Below are 16,962 nucleotides of genomic sequence, written 5' to 3' on the forward strand. Positions count from 1 at the left end.
CGCACTTCTAGACACCGTTTCAAACCTGATAGCAATACACTCCAACCTATCTGTTCTGGGTGACTTCAACTTTTGGTTTGACAAACCCAATATGACCTATCCAAAAACAATGATCACTGGCCTAGACGCATTGAACCTGCATCAGATTGTACACAAATCCACACACATCGCTGGACATATCCTAGATGTCATTTTTGCAAATACTGAACTAGTTACCTTTCAAATTATAACTCCATTCACGTGGTCAGACGAGCACTTGCTTGCCTTCCAACATAAAACAACATTAAGAGACTCACCTAAAACTACCTTACATCCATCCACCTATCGGCCGTGGAACAAGATCAATTTGGAGCGCTTAGAAACAAAACTAACATCCAGTGCAAATCTGGAAACAATAAATTCTGTTCAAAAACTATATGAGTGGCTACAGGAAGCTTTTGACACCCTGATACCACTCAAAACCACACAACAGAACAAAAGAAAAAAAGTGCCTTGGAGAAACATAGAAATAAAACACATAAAACAACAAATTAGAAAGTTGCAACGTACCTGGCTCAAAACAAACGGCAAACAAGACAAAGTTCACCTACAGAAAATTAACAGATTATACAAGTCAGCTATCAAAAAAGCTAAGAAAAGATACTATTCAGACAGAATTCGAAATGCTAAATATGCAAATAAAGAATTCTATAAAATACTCAATGAATTTTGCAAACCAAATTGCCTAGAAGGAACTTATCCTGTTACTCAAGATTTCACAGACAAACTGGCAAATCATTACACAGACAAAGCAGACACATTGGACTCATACTTAAAACAGAAACAAAGCACCAGCACTAACCCTTGTACAAAACAACAAGCCAATATTACTCTAACCCAGCCTCTCCGTTCCTTTCAACACATCTCACACGATGAACATATGGACCTGGTCAAAGCAAGCAGGCCTGCCGGCAGCCCTTCTGACCCCTGCCACCACAAATTTTCAAGACTATTATTTTAACAACCTCTGCTGCCACTCCAGTAAGAAGAATCATCAACGATTCCTTAACTACTGGAATATTTCCAGAAGAACTCAAAAAGTCACACATACGCCCTTTACTGAAGAAAATAAACTTGGACCCGCTGAACCCTGACAACTACAGACCCATTACAAATTGACCTTTCCTGGGCACACTGATAGAAAGAGCAGCATTCGCCCAGATGTCACAATTCTTTAAAGAGAATGACATACTTTCAGACTTCCAAACAGGATTCCATCCAGGGAGAGGCACTGAATCTGCCCTCCTTGGCACCTGGAATGACCTGAAGAATACTGTAGACCACAATGGGGTTGCTGCACTACTCCTCTCGGACCTCTTGGCTGCCTTTGAAACGGTTGACCATGACACTCTGAAACAAAGACTCTATGAAGCTGGCATAGAGGGCACTGCTCTAGACTGGATCGCGTCCTACCTTCCAAACAGAACTAATGTCATCCATAGCCCACCTTTCTCGTCCAAACCATACTCCACAAAAGCAGGGGTCCCTCAAGGCTCTATCATCTCGCCCATGCTTTTCAACATCTACATGAAGTCATTCCCGGTACTGATCAATCAATTTCACCTCACATTCTATAACTATGCAGATGACACGCAAGTATTCCTTCAACTGGAATGTCCCAAAGACATTAGAAAATCCACAATTTTCAGTTATCTCAGAGCCGTGGATCAGTGGATGACTTGGATCCAGCTCAAATTGAATGCTTTCAAAATGGAAATACTCACATTTGGCGATTGGAAACATTAGGACCCGCTTACTGTCTGACCTGATTAACCAGTATCACCGCCTAAAGTATCAAAGGAAGTAAGAAACCTCAGAATGACCATGGAATCCAAGCTAGCGATGAATGGCCAATTGGACAAACTAGCAAGACCAAGCTTTGTCACTATACAAACACTGCAACAAATTTTCTCTCATTTGGGATTTCCACACATGGTCCAAGCTACCATCTCGCTTGTTCTGTCCAAACGCGATTACACCAATAGCCTCTACCACGGATCACCTTTAACAACCATGAAAAGACTACAACCGATTCAGAACTTGGCTGCCATACTACGCTTGCATATCAAACCGCTAAACAACATCTCATCTGCCTTGAAAGCCCTGCATTGGTTACCGGTTGACAGAAGATCCACGTTCAAGCTACTTTGTATCACCCACAAAGCAGTACATGGAATGGGACCGCTTTTCATCAGGAATAAAATCACCAAACACATTCAACAAAGAAAACTCCGCTCTAAAGGGGCATTTCGCCTCAAAATCCCAAGATACAAGAAAAAAAGCATGGGTGGCACATCCTTCTCTGTTCAAGCAACCAAACTATGGAACGCTTTCCCCCCCGAACTAAGATCCACCGTCAACCATACTGTATCTTCAGAAAACGACTCAAGAATTGGCTCTTCCCCCACATAAGCACCATACGCAAACAGGAATTTGCAGCATATCACTCTGTATAGAGGCATTTATTTTCACAATAGATATGTACCTATCTTTGCATATTGCCTTGCATAAACATGCAGAAGAATTATGTTGTCAAAAAATATATTAAAAAAATAATCTTTGGTCTACATGCACTTGCTTCCATTGTGCATCTACGTACCTTCCATGTACTTGGATCTGTGTGTTTGGTACTTTTCTCCTAAAAAGGAATATCCAATGCACTACCCTATTTCTCATCCTGCACCTCTATCAATATCTTTAATCTACATATACATACCTCTTTTATGCAGCTATATACTTTCAATGTACTTATGGATCTATATATTTATCACTTTCTTCTAATTTAGCATTTCCAATGCACTACCCTATTTCTCAGCGTTATACTTCTCTCAATATATCTGTGAGAAGTTGGCCTGATATATGCTGTCCACTAGTTATAGTGGGCACCTTGTATTAGTCCAAACAACCCCTTATGGTGATAGGTTAAAGACAACCTTTATTGAAAGGTATCCCAGTGGTAGCTATGGAGAGCAGCCTTCAGGCTAAGTCTTGAAGGAATGTAAAGCAGCTTGTTTTACCAGTCGATAATCTCTTGAATGATCAAATGAAAGGACCACCACACCAGGAATATATTTAAAATATATGTATTTAAGATAAAACACACCCCTCTAGTCTCTTTATGAGGCTGGAGTTTGAAGTACTTTAGTTACAAGTCAGTCTTCAACAGTAATAGCACAAATACACGTTTGGGCCCTAGGGGCGTACCAAACCATATACCAATCAAGTGGTATAAGAACCACGACTGAACTAGACACAAGGTCTAGAGCCTGTAGAAGTGCTTGGACCACAAGGAACCACCCAAGGTAGTGACACAGCAGACACACGGGGGACGCGTGCAGTGTGAGAACACAGCCGCAAATCACTGTTAACATCTATGGGGAATGTCGCGGTTGGAAATTAAGAGTTTAAGGACACTTAGAGGATGACTACGAGTGAACCCTTTTGGACTTACAGGTGTCTAGGGCCAACACCCATGGGAGCACCGGAGTACTCGAGTTACCTCACCTAGGGAAGCCGGGTGCATAGGTGTCAAATGGTGTCGGGTCGCCTCGCTGTTTTCAATAGAAGCTGCTCAGGAAGTGCTGCTGCCGTGAAGAGGAGAAGTGTCCAGAGAGATCCAAGCCCGGATCTAGGATGGAAGGAACCTGAAAGCAGAGGGGACAGAGTCTGGGGCACTTACCTGTGACCAAGGGCACGATAGACCAATGCCCACAGATGTCGGGTGCTTCAGGTGAGTTGACGGGTGTCTTGACTCTTCAGCCACGAGGTCCAGGAGGGGCCGATGACAACCAGGAGCTGGATTCGAGCTTTCCCACAAAGTCTGTCGAGTGCTGCGGTGTCGGCGACCTGATTGGACCCAACAAGCCTTGGCAACGGCAAGTCACTTGGAAACAGAGAAAGGACGTTGGTGCAGACCAGCAAGATCTGGGGGACTCACCCAGTGGTGGTAAGTCAGGGCATGTCTGGAGCAAACAGGAAAGCCCAATCAGAAGAGAAGCCGCCTTGTGGGGACCCACTAGCCAACGGGCTAGCAATCGCGAAGGAGCCTCGAGTGGTCGCATTGGAAACTGGCCCACGGGTCACTCGTGGAGTGGAGGCCAGAGATTTTTGGTGCAGGGGCTGCTCAAGGCTTGGGCTACTCGGAGCCCAAAGCACAACTTCAAGGAAGACCAGGAAGATGATGGATCAGCAAGAGATTACAGTGTCCAGGGGTCACGGTTCCATATCACCCACGATAGCCACAGGCCTCAGCTTTTCTGTTGACTCAGGGAAGCCTCGGGGAAGTCTGGAAATCCACCTCTGGGGATGCAGAGACTTCGGTGTCCGGTGGGAGCTTCAGAATTGCAGACCGGAAAGTTGCTTCTTTGGTGCCTGCCAAGCAGGGGAGCCACTCCTTGACCCCAATGGAGATTTCTTCAGTCTTCTAGTTAAAGTAGAACGTCGAAGGTCCAGGATATATGTTGCAGAGTTTCGTCCAGGGTAATCTAAAGTCACAAGGACTGGGTTCCCATACTTATACAAAGTTTGGGGGTTGGACATACTCTAGGGACCCACCTATGGGAGGGTTTGGAAAGAGGGGTGGTTACACCCATTTCCTTTGTCCAGTTTCATGCCAGAGCAGGGGCAGGTAGCCCCTGTAACTGTTTTGAACTGGACTATGCACAGGGACACCAGGTGTGCCCCCAGTGCAGGACTTCAAAGCACTAGAGAGTGCTCCCCTCCAGCCCCAATGCACATCTGCCTGTCTGGGGAGGTGGTCACACCTCCCTGGGACAGGAAACCTATTGTCCAGGCCTCCCCTGCCAGAGTTTTGGTCAGCAGCAGGAGGCCAGACCCATGTCTGTGGCAGAGGCATCCATTTTGTGATGTCAAGGCTGTAGAAAGTCTTTACCAGGTAGACCAGTGTGAACATGTCTCTCCCTGTAGAGGGGTGGAATGCTACCCCCGCCGCCAGAACTGGCGGGGGGTAGTATTCCAAAGCGTTTGACACCTAACACCACATGTTTCCGTGCAGCCAGTCCAAAGTTAGCATTTACCACAAGGTTATAATGCACTTAAGAGTATATGGTCAGGCTGCACCACAAACAGCATCAGATGAGGTACTCCGACCGCTGCAGAGGGGCTCTGCTCATGCAGGTGCACCCTCTCACATAAAAACCAAGCACTCTGCCTTCAGGATTGTTAAGGCCTGTCATAGGAGTGACTTATAGGTTTTATATGTGTGTTCATTGGTAGTGATATAGGTAGCCTATAGCACAGTGAGGGGTGCAAGCACCACCTTACCCAGGCTGCAGTAGCAGACCTGTGGTGTCATTTTGGAGTGGTTCCCAGGGGTGGCATAATACATGCGTCAGCCCCTGGTAGGCCTCTGAGGTACCTATGCCCTAGGAACATAGTATACCATATATTAGGGGCTTATAAGGCACTCCTGAATACAATTAGAAATGTACCTAATGTACATGGAAACCATTTTAGAGAGGAAGCAGACCCTGCAGGGCCACATCCAGACTAAGGTCGAAAAACCGTGAACCACCAGCAAAAAGTGGGGGTACCCATGTGAAGCAGATCCTACTCTCCTACAATGTCTTTTAGCCCAACTTTCTGACTCATCTCAAACTTCTTTCTACTACTCTTTCTAATGCACTACCCTATCTCTCACCCTATATATCTATCTAAATATCATCTACATCCACTCTATCAATTATCCCAAAGCCCATACCACTACAATGATCCAGAAAATAACCCTTTCTAGACTCTACCTTACTCTAACCCCTCCTTGCATCCTCTGACACCTCCTTTACTATACCAATCCTGCAAAACAAACCTTTCCATACTCTTCCCTCTGACTCTTCCCCTCCAAAAACCCTTTTTACTCATCCGAAAACCTCCTCCTAATGCAATGACCTCCAAAAGAAAAAAAAAAATCCAAATCCTTAACTCTTCTATCCCTCCACTATCCTTTTCAATCAAAATAACAGACTAACATGTTCACTTCTCAAATTCCATATTTCACTATACTAATTCACCACTAATCCTTTATGGGTTCCAGAGTAGCGTGCTACTCGCCAATAATGCGCTTCAACACCCCATCAGGGTTGCAAGAGCCATATAAATGCAAACCTTTTTCCCATTTCTACCCCTCCAAAACCCTTCTCAATCCAAATAACTGACTAACATATCCACCACTCAAATTACTTTCATGTTTCACCATACTAATTCAACACTAATCCTTATGGGTTCCAGAGTAGTGTGCTACTCTCCAAAAAAGCGCTTCAACACCCCATCAGGGGTAACAAGCGATATATAAATACAAATCTTTTTTCCTCTTCTATCCTTCTGCTATCCTTCCGAATCCAAATAACTGACTAACCCATCCACCACTTAAAATTACTTTGATGTTTCACTATACTAATTCAACACTAATCCTCTATGGGTCCCAGAGTAGTGTGCTACTTGCCGAAAAAGTGCTTCGACACCTCATCAGGGGTAGTACGCTCTATATAAATGCAATTACAATACAATACAATACAAAATGAATTAGTTATCAGCAATGGGGTTGTAGTGTGATTGACGACTGTATTTGCTATTTATGATTTCTGGATTGACTAAATAATTTCTAATTTTCAGCAAAAAACACTATGTAATGCAAATTTAATTGTTTTGCGATATTGATTGGCCGGCAGATTCTCCAATTGTATAATCATTTATGAGAGTAGTGAGAGCCGTGTCAGCATACTGTTAAACAACTCCACAGTTTTGCATAGTAATATTTCTTCTTTTACTAGTTTAAAAAGAGTATATTAAAGAACAATGTGTCCTCACTCACTATCCTGAGCATCTCACAAAAAGATTATTGCACTGAGATATGGATATTTTATTATGGTTAGTATGTCCTTGCTAATGGTCCTTTCATAATAAAAGGGAGCAATTAGAATACACTCTTTTATCATAAATGTATAATAGTTGATTCATAAGTATTGCAGTGTGACATGTTGAACAAGTAAATTGCCTCATTCATTCAGCTGTACCTTGTCCATATTGCATGACTAATCGTGATGATGTTTTATGCTTTCATGCTTGGTGGTTTTATTCCCTTAGACTTCAAAGAAGAAGCCAATTGCTTATGCAAATGGTGTCCAACTGCATCAATGGAAGAGAGGTTTCCTTGCAACAGATTAACTCTGTGCCAGAAAAAAACAGTGCATATGATACTGAGTAGGCAGCACATCTCTGTTTTTTTAAAAGATCACTTTTACTCGGCTGAAAAATTGATTCCTTTAAACTGACCAAGGTCCTTTTCTTATTCATAAATCACCACAGGAATATGCCATTAGATAGATGGAATTTAGCGGAAGTTTCCTCCTTCTCAAGCTTATCATGAAAGCGTTAATGTGTTGTTGCTCAATGTGACCCGAAAAAGAAATGCAAAATATACGACCTGCACAAAATTATTTCCTGAAAATTGCTAATACGTGCGCATTATTCCCACAAATGTTCCTGCAGTTTCAAGGTCACGACATTTTTCGAGCCATTGTACTGTACTGTGTTTCTATAACTGTAAAATGAAATGACAGCCGCAAACATTGAGCACAATTTTCCTGGCAGGAGAGCATTACTTATTTAAGCAATAATGACCTTCTCATGGTACATATCTTGGCAGTTAAGGACGAGTTGGGCAGAGGGAGGAACTCCTCCTAGCAAAAGCAAAAGTCCCTTAAACTCTTCCAATGTAAAGTAAAACGTACAACCAGAATGTTCCTATTTCATAACGTGAATTGTCAAATAGTCCTTATCGAATAATTATGGTACCTTGTTTTGATTCAAAGGGAGGAATGAATGGCAGAGAGCGTTAAGGTTTGCATTACCTGAGTGTATTGGTTGACAACCATTGCACATCCTTCTACTTACCATGCCTTTTGGCTTTATTTCGCTCGAAAGTGCAAACCTAATTCTTTAGAACCATCAGACATACACCTACAGGGAAACAATAGGCACAGGCGAAGAAAAACGGTTTTGAAATGTTATAGTGTGGGCACACACAGAAACACACAACATGCAGTCAGACGCGTCTTCAAGCAAAAGACACACATGACTGCAGAAAAGCAGATATGAATTTTCACAAAGGCAACAGGCATATAGGCTTACTTTGAGACAGACCAATGAACAAACTGTCATCAACTCAAACAGAATCATGTAAAACATGAGATAAGGGGGGTGATTCACAAAATAATTTATGCTTACAAGAATTTGTACTGCAGTCAATCTGTTGATAGAAGAATTCCAATGAAAATGTCTTCAGAATTTGGAATTTTATCAATAAAGAACAATCTTTGCAGTTACTTTGGGATCTTTGTGACTTTTAATTTTGGCTATGAATAAATGTTGATGTTCCCATTTATTGTTGAAATATATGAATGCAATATGACATAACTTAAGAGTACTGGACCATATTAACCTAAACTAACCTGTGCTCAACCGTATGGTATTTTGGCATAAAGCGGTCAGGCCTATTTTAGAGGCAATGTGTAAAGTATTTATGTATGACTTCAATCAATAATAAAGTGAAAGAACAACATAAGAAAAATCCCACACCAATTAAAAAAACTAGAGTCAATTTTAATAAATAATTTGGGACAAAAATGGCATAAATGCAATCAGTGGATCCAGAGAGATGCAATTTTAAAGACTTCAGTGAATGTAGCGCTAAAAAGCACAAAGCATCAATTGAGGATATCTGATAGACCAGGACAAAGACACATGTTCAGGTGACCTCAATGGAGTGTGGGCCGGCCACAGGGACACAGTTAGGCTTGCTGAACAAGAGTAACTTAAATACTGGTTCCGAGGAATTGCAGAGACCCGCATCAAGGATGTGATGCACAGCAGAGGCGATGCGAGAGCCTAGTTGGAGATGTGTTGTACAGCGTTGGTTCGGAGGAGCAGAGAGGCTGCAATGCGAGGTCCTGCATCATTGTTGAGAAGGCAGGGTTGCATTGTGTAGTCCTGCGTCGTGGATGCCTCAGGCACTGACTGATTCTCAATAAGATGTGAGGCTTTCAATGCAGTGGTCTGCATAAAGGCTGCCATTGACTAGAGGCTTGCTATACCAGGCCTACATGAGTAATCCATTGCACAGCAGCAGTTTTCATGAGGATGCTGGTTAAGAGGGTGATATGAAGTCCTAGCTCCGCATAAGTCCATGCAGCACGCAGTAGAGGCAATGCCTCCGTTCTACAGATGGGCTTCAGGCAAAAAATCCAAGGGTCCAGGACTGGACTGACACCACTTGACCGGGTAGGACTCATAGATGGGGAGTCCGAGAGCTGGGTGCAAGGTTGCTGGAAGCCTGTTATGTCCCTGAGGCTTCAGATCAGAAGGCCATCTAACTAGCCCTTGGAGTCCCTATGGGTGAGGGCGGGTGGAAATCTGTGAGCAGATAGAATTTGGCACTTTGTGCTGATTTTGAGCACTAGGAGCTTGTTCTGTGTTGTAAAATCAGAACAAACGGCACCACTCAGTGCACCAGATGGCGTTTTTTCTTTCTGCTGCTCGAGTAGATTTTCTACTTGAGCAGCAGCTTTCTCAATATAAACAGTCTTGACTTGCCGTGCCCTCTTTTATTGAGAAATCTCTCCAGGGGGTGTGCTAGCACCAGAAAACCACGCTAGGAGACCACAGTGGTTAGCGGAGTTTTGCCGGACTACGTGTTGCAAGCCTATTTTTGCGCCTACTTCTCCTCCTATTCATTCCTCAATATTCCTGCTCCTCTTTTATTACTTTCTGCCAAACTCATCTTCCGTAGCACATCATTCTGTTAGCTAATATTTCTACTGGTTCTGACCATCAGAGCTGCCTGGATTTTTCACTTTTCCATCACCTGATTTATGACCTTTTACTGTGGGAGAGCCTCATAATCTGGGACTCACCCACGTTAAACTCATGGTAAAATGGACTGCACATGTTTTCTGCCGGCGTCTACCTTGTGAGATAAGGCCACTGCAATAGAGCCAGGGTAAGGGGCACCAGTCGGGTTACATGTGGACATGTGTGCACACATTTATGCACCCATGTAAGGGCTGTGAGGGGGAGATTCTTGTTGTGCACAGCCCAGAAGCATTGTACAGATACACTGGAGCAGAACGGACTATGCAGAGTTGGGTGGTGACATGGAGTAGGCCTTATAATGTTGGGGGGGACACATATAAGGGATAGCCAGTGTGCTTTAGTGTTTACCTGTAGGAACACTCCATTACACTCCAATAGAAAAGGAGACCACATGGGGTAGTTTCAGTCACTTGGTCCTACACACTCCAGACATGCACAAAAGTACACTGCAAGTTGTGTTACATGAACCATTCTGCTATGAACAGAAGCATATCTACCGCTTAGGGTCATCAAGAAACGTCATGTTCCTCTTACTCAGCTCAGAACCAGAGTCCAGGCCTTGTTTGACCCTGCCAGGTTGGATTAATTACCTTCCTTCCCAAGCTGAAGGATCAGAGGCCTAGCCCTTCACTCCAAGCATTCCCCAGGAAAGGTGTCTTCTCTCCAGAAGGGAGAGATAGAGTGAATCTGCGGGGCATTAATCAGCAGCAGTCAACCGGTGCCAGGCACCAGACCTTTTCCAGGCCCAGGCTGTGATGTCAGCAAGTAGGGGAACTGGGATTTTCAGAGACCATGTGGCCTGGGTCCCCTGGATGATGCCGTATTGAAGTATCCCAGAGGCCTGTGCAGGAAGGAGAGCTTATGGCAGAGAGGTGAAGTGGCAGTGCAGGATAGTAGAGGTGCATTCCTGCCAGCATCCTCCACACCTCCTTAAATGGTTTTGCACAGGAAGAGGAGCTCACTCTGAGATGTGCCCTGGCTGAGAAACATAGGGATTAGAGGCTGACACCATGGGCAGTTGGAAGGAGGTACCCCCTGACTGTCTCCAGGCCCCTGGACTGTGCCATTGAGGGACTCCAGGACCAGTGAGAGAAATTCTGGGTTTCTGCGCAAGAAGAACAGCCCAGAAGAGGAACTCAGGTGAAAGGCTCGCACCTGCTTCCTGCTGAGGACATCTTCTTGGATGCCAGAAAGCAGAAGAAGAGTTCCCCAGGTGGCTACGGCTGGCCACCAGGAGCGAAAAAGAGGCCATGATTGATAAAATCTGCATGTGTTCTGAGATTTGCCCCTCAGAAGGTAGGCGATGATTGACCTCTGGTGGCCCCAACAATGAAGTGCATGGGGCTCCATTTCTGGTCTCCGATTTACCCCCGGGTTTGTCAGGTCCTGGGGCTGCCCCCAGAAGATGACACAGTCAAAGAACGCCAACATCTTCCCTGTGAAGTGGTCCCAGCTATGGTGCTCCCGCGAAACTGGAGTGGGATCTCGGATCCCATCCCTGGTCCCCAAAAGCAAAGTAAAGCTGGGAAGCACTATCGCGCCCACCGTGAAGGGGTCCCAAGGGCCCAGGATTCCATCCCTGGGCCTCGACACAGATGAAGTCAGCCTTTGCACCCCCGTGCAGCTGTACCGGGGCCCAGGACCCAATCCCTGGACCCAATGGCCAGAGAGAGGAGTACTCCCCCATAATTGGAGAGAGGAGGGGAGTGCCGTTGCAATCCCCCATGTCACCACTAGGCTGAAGGCAGCCTGCTAGAGCTGCCAGTACAGAATGAAGGGTCGGCTCCTGCAGAAGCACACAAGGGTATGCAGGGGGCCGTCAGGAGTGGCCGGGGCATGCTCCCCAGGCTTCTCTCCAATGATGTGTGAGGCCACTGAGGTTCCCGAGTGGGACCCAATGAGAAAAACGTTAAGTGCGGCAAGAGGCCGCTTATCTGCCAGGTGAGCCAGAGCCTCTCCCCAGAGTAGTGGGGGAGTCACTGTTCAGTTGTGCAAGCGCTCAAGAGGGAGGGCCACATGATGTCCTGAAGGGCCTGGCCCCAGTTGTGTGTGGAAAATGGCTGGTTTTCAGCTTGTGGTGACCCAAGGAAGATGGGGTCGCCACCACTATGAAGCAAGTGTATGAGGGAAGCTGCAGGAACACTGCAGACTCTCCCATCAGAGGATTGGAAAGTCCCCACACTAAGGGCCATATGTAGGTAGAACGTGTTTTGCGATTCTCTAATTGCAATTTTTAGGGAATCGCAAATAGAGAATTGCAAAACGGAATGTAGGTAGGATTAGCAAATAATTTTGCGAATCCTACATATTCCTTAATTGCGAATTGCAAATTGCAATTCGCAATTAAGGAATACCTCCCCATTCATTCCTATGGGCCTAGAGGCCCATAGGAATGAATGGGAAGACATTCTCAATTAGCGATTCTCAATTAGAGAATCGCAAATTGAGAATGCAATTTCAAGTGTGCCAGGGTGTCAAAAAGACACCCTGTTGCACCCCTGAAATGAGCATGGGTGCACATGTGGCACACATACATGCCCTAAGGACATGTGTGTGCACCACATGCCACTTTGAAAAAGGCAAAAATATGCATTTTTGAAGGAAATCGCAAATTACCACCAACCTGTAGTTGGTGGTAATTTGCGATTCCTTAAGGTCAAATTGCACTTTTTTGGTGCTTCTTGCATTGCATTTAAGGAATCGCAAAATTTGCGATTCCTTAAATGCAATTGCAAAATAAGGAATCGCAAATTTAGCGATTCCTTATTTTGCACACAGATTTGCATTCCTACATACCACTTAGCAAAATTGCGATCGCAAACGCCGAAATTCGGCGAATTTCGGCGTTTGCGATCGCAATTTTGCTTTCTACATATGGCCCTAAGTCTCTGGTGACTGTAAGGAAATAACTCCTCAAGGGAGTTTGGATGTTTTTAAGCCTTCCTAATACTGGAACCTTACTTTGTTCCAAAGCTTGGACAGCTGAAGATTAGGGCTACACCCAGGTGTGAAAGGCTTAATATGAATTATCATATTGGAAACACCCTCTAGGGGTGTAAGGGTGTAATGGCATGAAATGTGCATTTACACTAATGTTGTCCCTTAGGTACTAGGATTCACATGTCTTGTGTTATGCTAAATGTGATATTGAAATATATGTTTCTAGCATCCTTGCCAGGGTGCCTGATTAAAATTACATAATCATGAAATTATAAATGTGAAGCCTTTTAGGGGATGTAATTGACTAGCGTTATTCGTGCTAATATTTATAAGTACTCCTCACTCCCAGACATGGTTAGACAGGTATTCTTGCTACTGCTTTAGTTCATTGACTCACAAAATAGCATTTCCGACTCCCGCTATTAGGAAGGGGTGTCCCTTCCTAATAGCGAGTCACAATGTCATGTACAATTGTTGGGCGACCGTATTTGCGGCCGCAAAACACTCGCAGTATACCACCTACTTCATGTAGGTGGTAAACCACTTGCAAACGGGTAGGGGTCCCCAGGGAACCCCTTCCCCTTTGTGAGAATGTGAGAAAATATTTTAAGACCACTGCCTGCACTTAAAAGAATGAAACTGAAAAGTTTCATTTTTCTTTATTAAATGCATCCCGTTTTCCTTTAAGGAAAACGGGATGCATTAAAAAACAAAACAGCTTTATTTAAAAGCAGTCCCAGACATGGTGTTCTGCTGACCCCAGCAGGCCACCATCCCTGGGAGGTTAGCCATTCCTAATGGGGTCGCAAATTGGGCCTGCCTCGTAATATTCTTGAGGCATGCATTTTGAGGCCCCATTAGGAATCACAAACAGTGTCTGAGACACTGTTATACATCCCAATTTGTGAAACGCAAATTGCGATTGCAAATGCGATGCAATTTGTGAGTCGCAAATTGGTGGGTCATACATCTGGCCCTAGGTCGCTAATACCCTACTGTTAGACCTGGAACCATTGGCGTGAGTCTCCCTTCCATTTTTCTGATTGCCTCCTCTGTTTTTGATATGTTTTGCTGGTTTAGATGCTTTGGGCACTGTGCCACTGCTATTCAGTGCACAGTGCAAGTGTTCCCTATGTTAAATTTATGTATTGATTAGTGACTCCATGATTGGGTTATTTGATCTACCTGTCAGACCCTACTACAGTGCACCATGTGTGCCCAGGGCTTGTAAATCAAATGCTGCTGGTGGGCTTGCAGCACTGGTTGTGCCACCCACAGAAGCAGCTTGTAAAGTGTGTCTCAGGCCTGCCATTGCAGGGCCTGTTTGCAGTCTGTGACTGCCATGCTGACTGACCAAGTGCACCTACTTGCCAGTCCCTAAACCTTCCCTTATCTTCATATCAGACGCCTCTATGGTAGGCCCAAGGGCAGGGTGCCTTGTAAGTATACGGTAGGACATGCCCCTCTGTCTGCGGCATGTCCTAATAGTGAATTACAGCCATTTTTGTTTTTCACTATTGCAAGGCTACCTGTTCCCCATAGGCCAGAATGGGCAGTTTGGTTATTACATCTTATAATCCTAACTGACTCAGGGAACATGGTAGAAATTCGAGTTTAGTATGCCTGAACTCAGAATGATAAAATACATATTTTAGTGAAGTTGATTTTAACATTCTGTGTTTGAAAATACCACTTTTAGAAAGTAGGTATTTTCTTGCTTAACTGTCCAAGCTTGCCTCTGCTAGGTTGTGTATTGTGTGTCTGGTTCTGTGAGTGACAGGGGCTGGGGATTCCAGGGGAGAGGGTGAGTCAGCACAGGGCTGAATAGGAAGATATGCATGTAGATGGGTGGGAGGAGTTGCACCTGGGACCTGAATAGGGCTGTGCCTTCCCTCCACAATGCTAGCTCCGCCTCCTGTGGTGTGTCTGATGTCTCTGCCCTGCACTCTGAAAGTAAAGAAGGAGTCAAGTAAACAAAGTGCTCCGGGACTGACCAGAACTGGTTTGGACTAGGCAAAGGCCTCTCTGCCTTCAGAGAACAAAGAGAAAAGTAGTATAAATATGGGGACCCAAACCTCAAGGCTTTACATCACTTCTGGAACAACAAGAAGAATCAAAGGAAGCTGTAGGAATTGGACTGCCCCCCTGCCAGTCTGCTGTGTTGTTGGGTTGGCCTGCAGTGGTGTCTTCATTGCCAAGGAGAGGAGAAGGAACTTTTTAAAGAACTTTCATCATCTGGCAGAATAATTCTCCAGGGCTTGAACTTGTGCTTGCCTCCTGCTGAAGTCTCAGGGACAACACACTTCACCACCAGCTCCCCTCTGAATTTCCTTGCTGGGAATTCTATCTGCAGAAGCCTGCGTGTCGCTGGGAGCTGGAAGCGCGACGCAATGAGAAGAAGCGTGTTGCCGCCGCAGCTGTAGTCATCGCATTCCCGGAGAAGCGTGCCGCCGCCACATCTCCCAGAAGCATGCCTTCGTCGCAGCTGTCTGCTGTCGCATCACTGGAGAAGCGTGTCGCAACCGTGAGGGTCACCGTCGCATCATCGGAGAAGCGTGTCGCAGGGTCTGTCGCAGCTCCAAAGTACAGAGTCGCCGCAAGGCTGCCAGGGCGTGTCGTATCATCTCAACGTCATCGCAACAAGGGCGCCATCTTATCGCATCGCACCGGATTGTCGCATGGCATCGAGGCGCCATCTTGCCGCATCACAACCGAGCTGCAGCACGAGAACCTGCGCATCCCCTCCTCCCCGGTAAGGATCAAGACGCATCCCCTACTCTGCGCAAGCATTGAGGAGCGACGCATTGTCTCCCCTGAAGCAAGGAACCGACACATCTCCAACGCTGCGAGCCTTTTGTTTATTTTGCCTTTCGCATCCAGGTATTTTTGTGAGAACTGTGTTGCATTTACCATCAACCTGAACTAAGCTAACTATACCATCTTTAAGTCAATTGAATTCAATTCAAATAGCTTTTATTCAGTTGTTATACATCAACCATATAAGCACAGACATAATAACAGTCAACATATAAAAACAGAACTATCCTTGATATAAATACATGGGGATTCATAGGCATATAATAGTCCCAATACATAAATTGCAAGTGCATTATTACAGTTCAAATAAATATCCTTTACACTGGCAAACAAAAGCAATAGGCAAAAATTGCCTAATACTGGTAGGTTTTGTAGAAGATGTAACTAGACAAGGACAAAAGTGCAAATGCAATAATGCAGTACATATGGAAATCCAAGTAGACTCAGTATCAAAAATAAGTGGACATAGATTTCCTAATACCAATGGATTTCAGGATAAAAGTAGCTAAATAAAAACACAATCCTGGATCTTCTAATTTAAAAAGCAATTTCATGGCATCTTTAACCGACCTAATGTTATAAAATAAGAAAAAAGGTTTCAAATAAAACTTTCTAAAATTAAGGTAAAAATTGCAAATGAATAAAAAATGGCAGCAGCTTTGGTGGGATATACCATCACATGGGCATCGTTGAACAGTACTCTGTTTCATAACTGGAAAATTAACAAGGTGATGTACCCAATCTTAAACGTGTCAGCACATATCGGTGCGATGCCCTATTCACGACTGACAAGTAAGATTGGAAACCCTCTTTAACTTCCAGTTGCTGGTAGAACATAAAGGTAGTTTGCTTATTGAGTACACTAAATCGATCCTTCAATTGCTGTGAAAGGAAGGTTGATTTCATCTCATTTTTAGTAACAGAGGCTATACACTCGGGGTCCAGCCGTATATCATAATTGAATAGAGTTTTGTACCAGTGCGAGATGTATTTAGGCCATGACATTTTTAAAGAATTCTCCATTTTAACGCAGTCCCGTATAATAGATTGGCTGAACCTTGTCTCTTCCTTTGACCAAATTGATTTCCATAATAGGAGGGGTCGTAATGAGACAATATCTGATATATAAGCAATGCCCACTTCCCGGTGAATAAGTTCCGTAGAGGCAGAGGGGGGGGCACACCGCAAGCATTTTAAAAAGGCATTTTCGGCTTGCTTAACGCCAGCAACATAAAGGGCGGCAGAAACACATCTTGCCTCATAAATTGCCATCATATCTTT

The sequence above is a fragment of the Triturus cristatus genome, chromosome 5_1 (genome assembly GCF_964204655.1).
Source record: "Triturus cristatus chromosome 5_1, aTriCri1.1, whole genome shotgun sequence".
Taxonomy (NCBI): domain Eukaryota; kingdom Metazoa; phylum Chordata; class Amphibia; order Caudata; family Salamandridae; genus Triturus; species Triturus cristatus.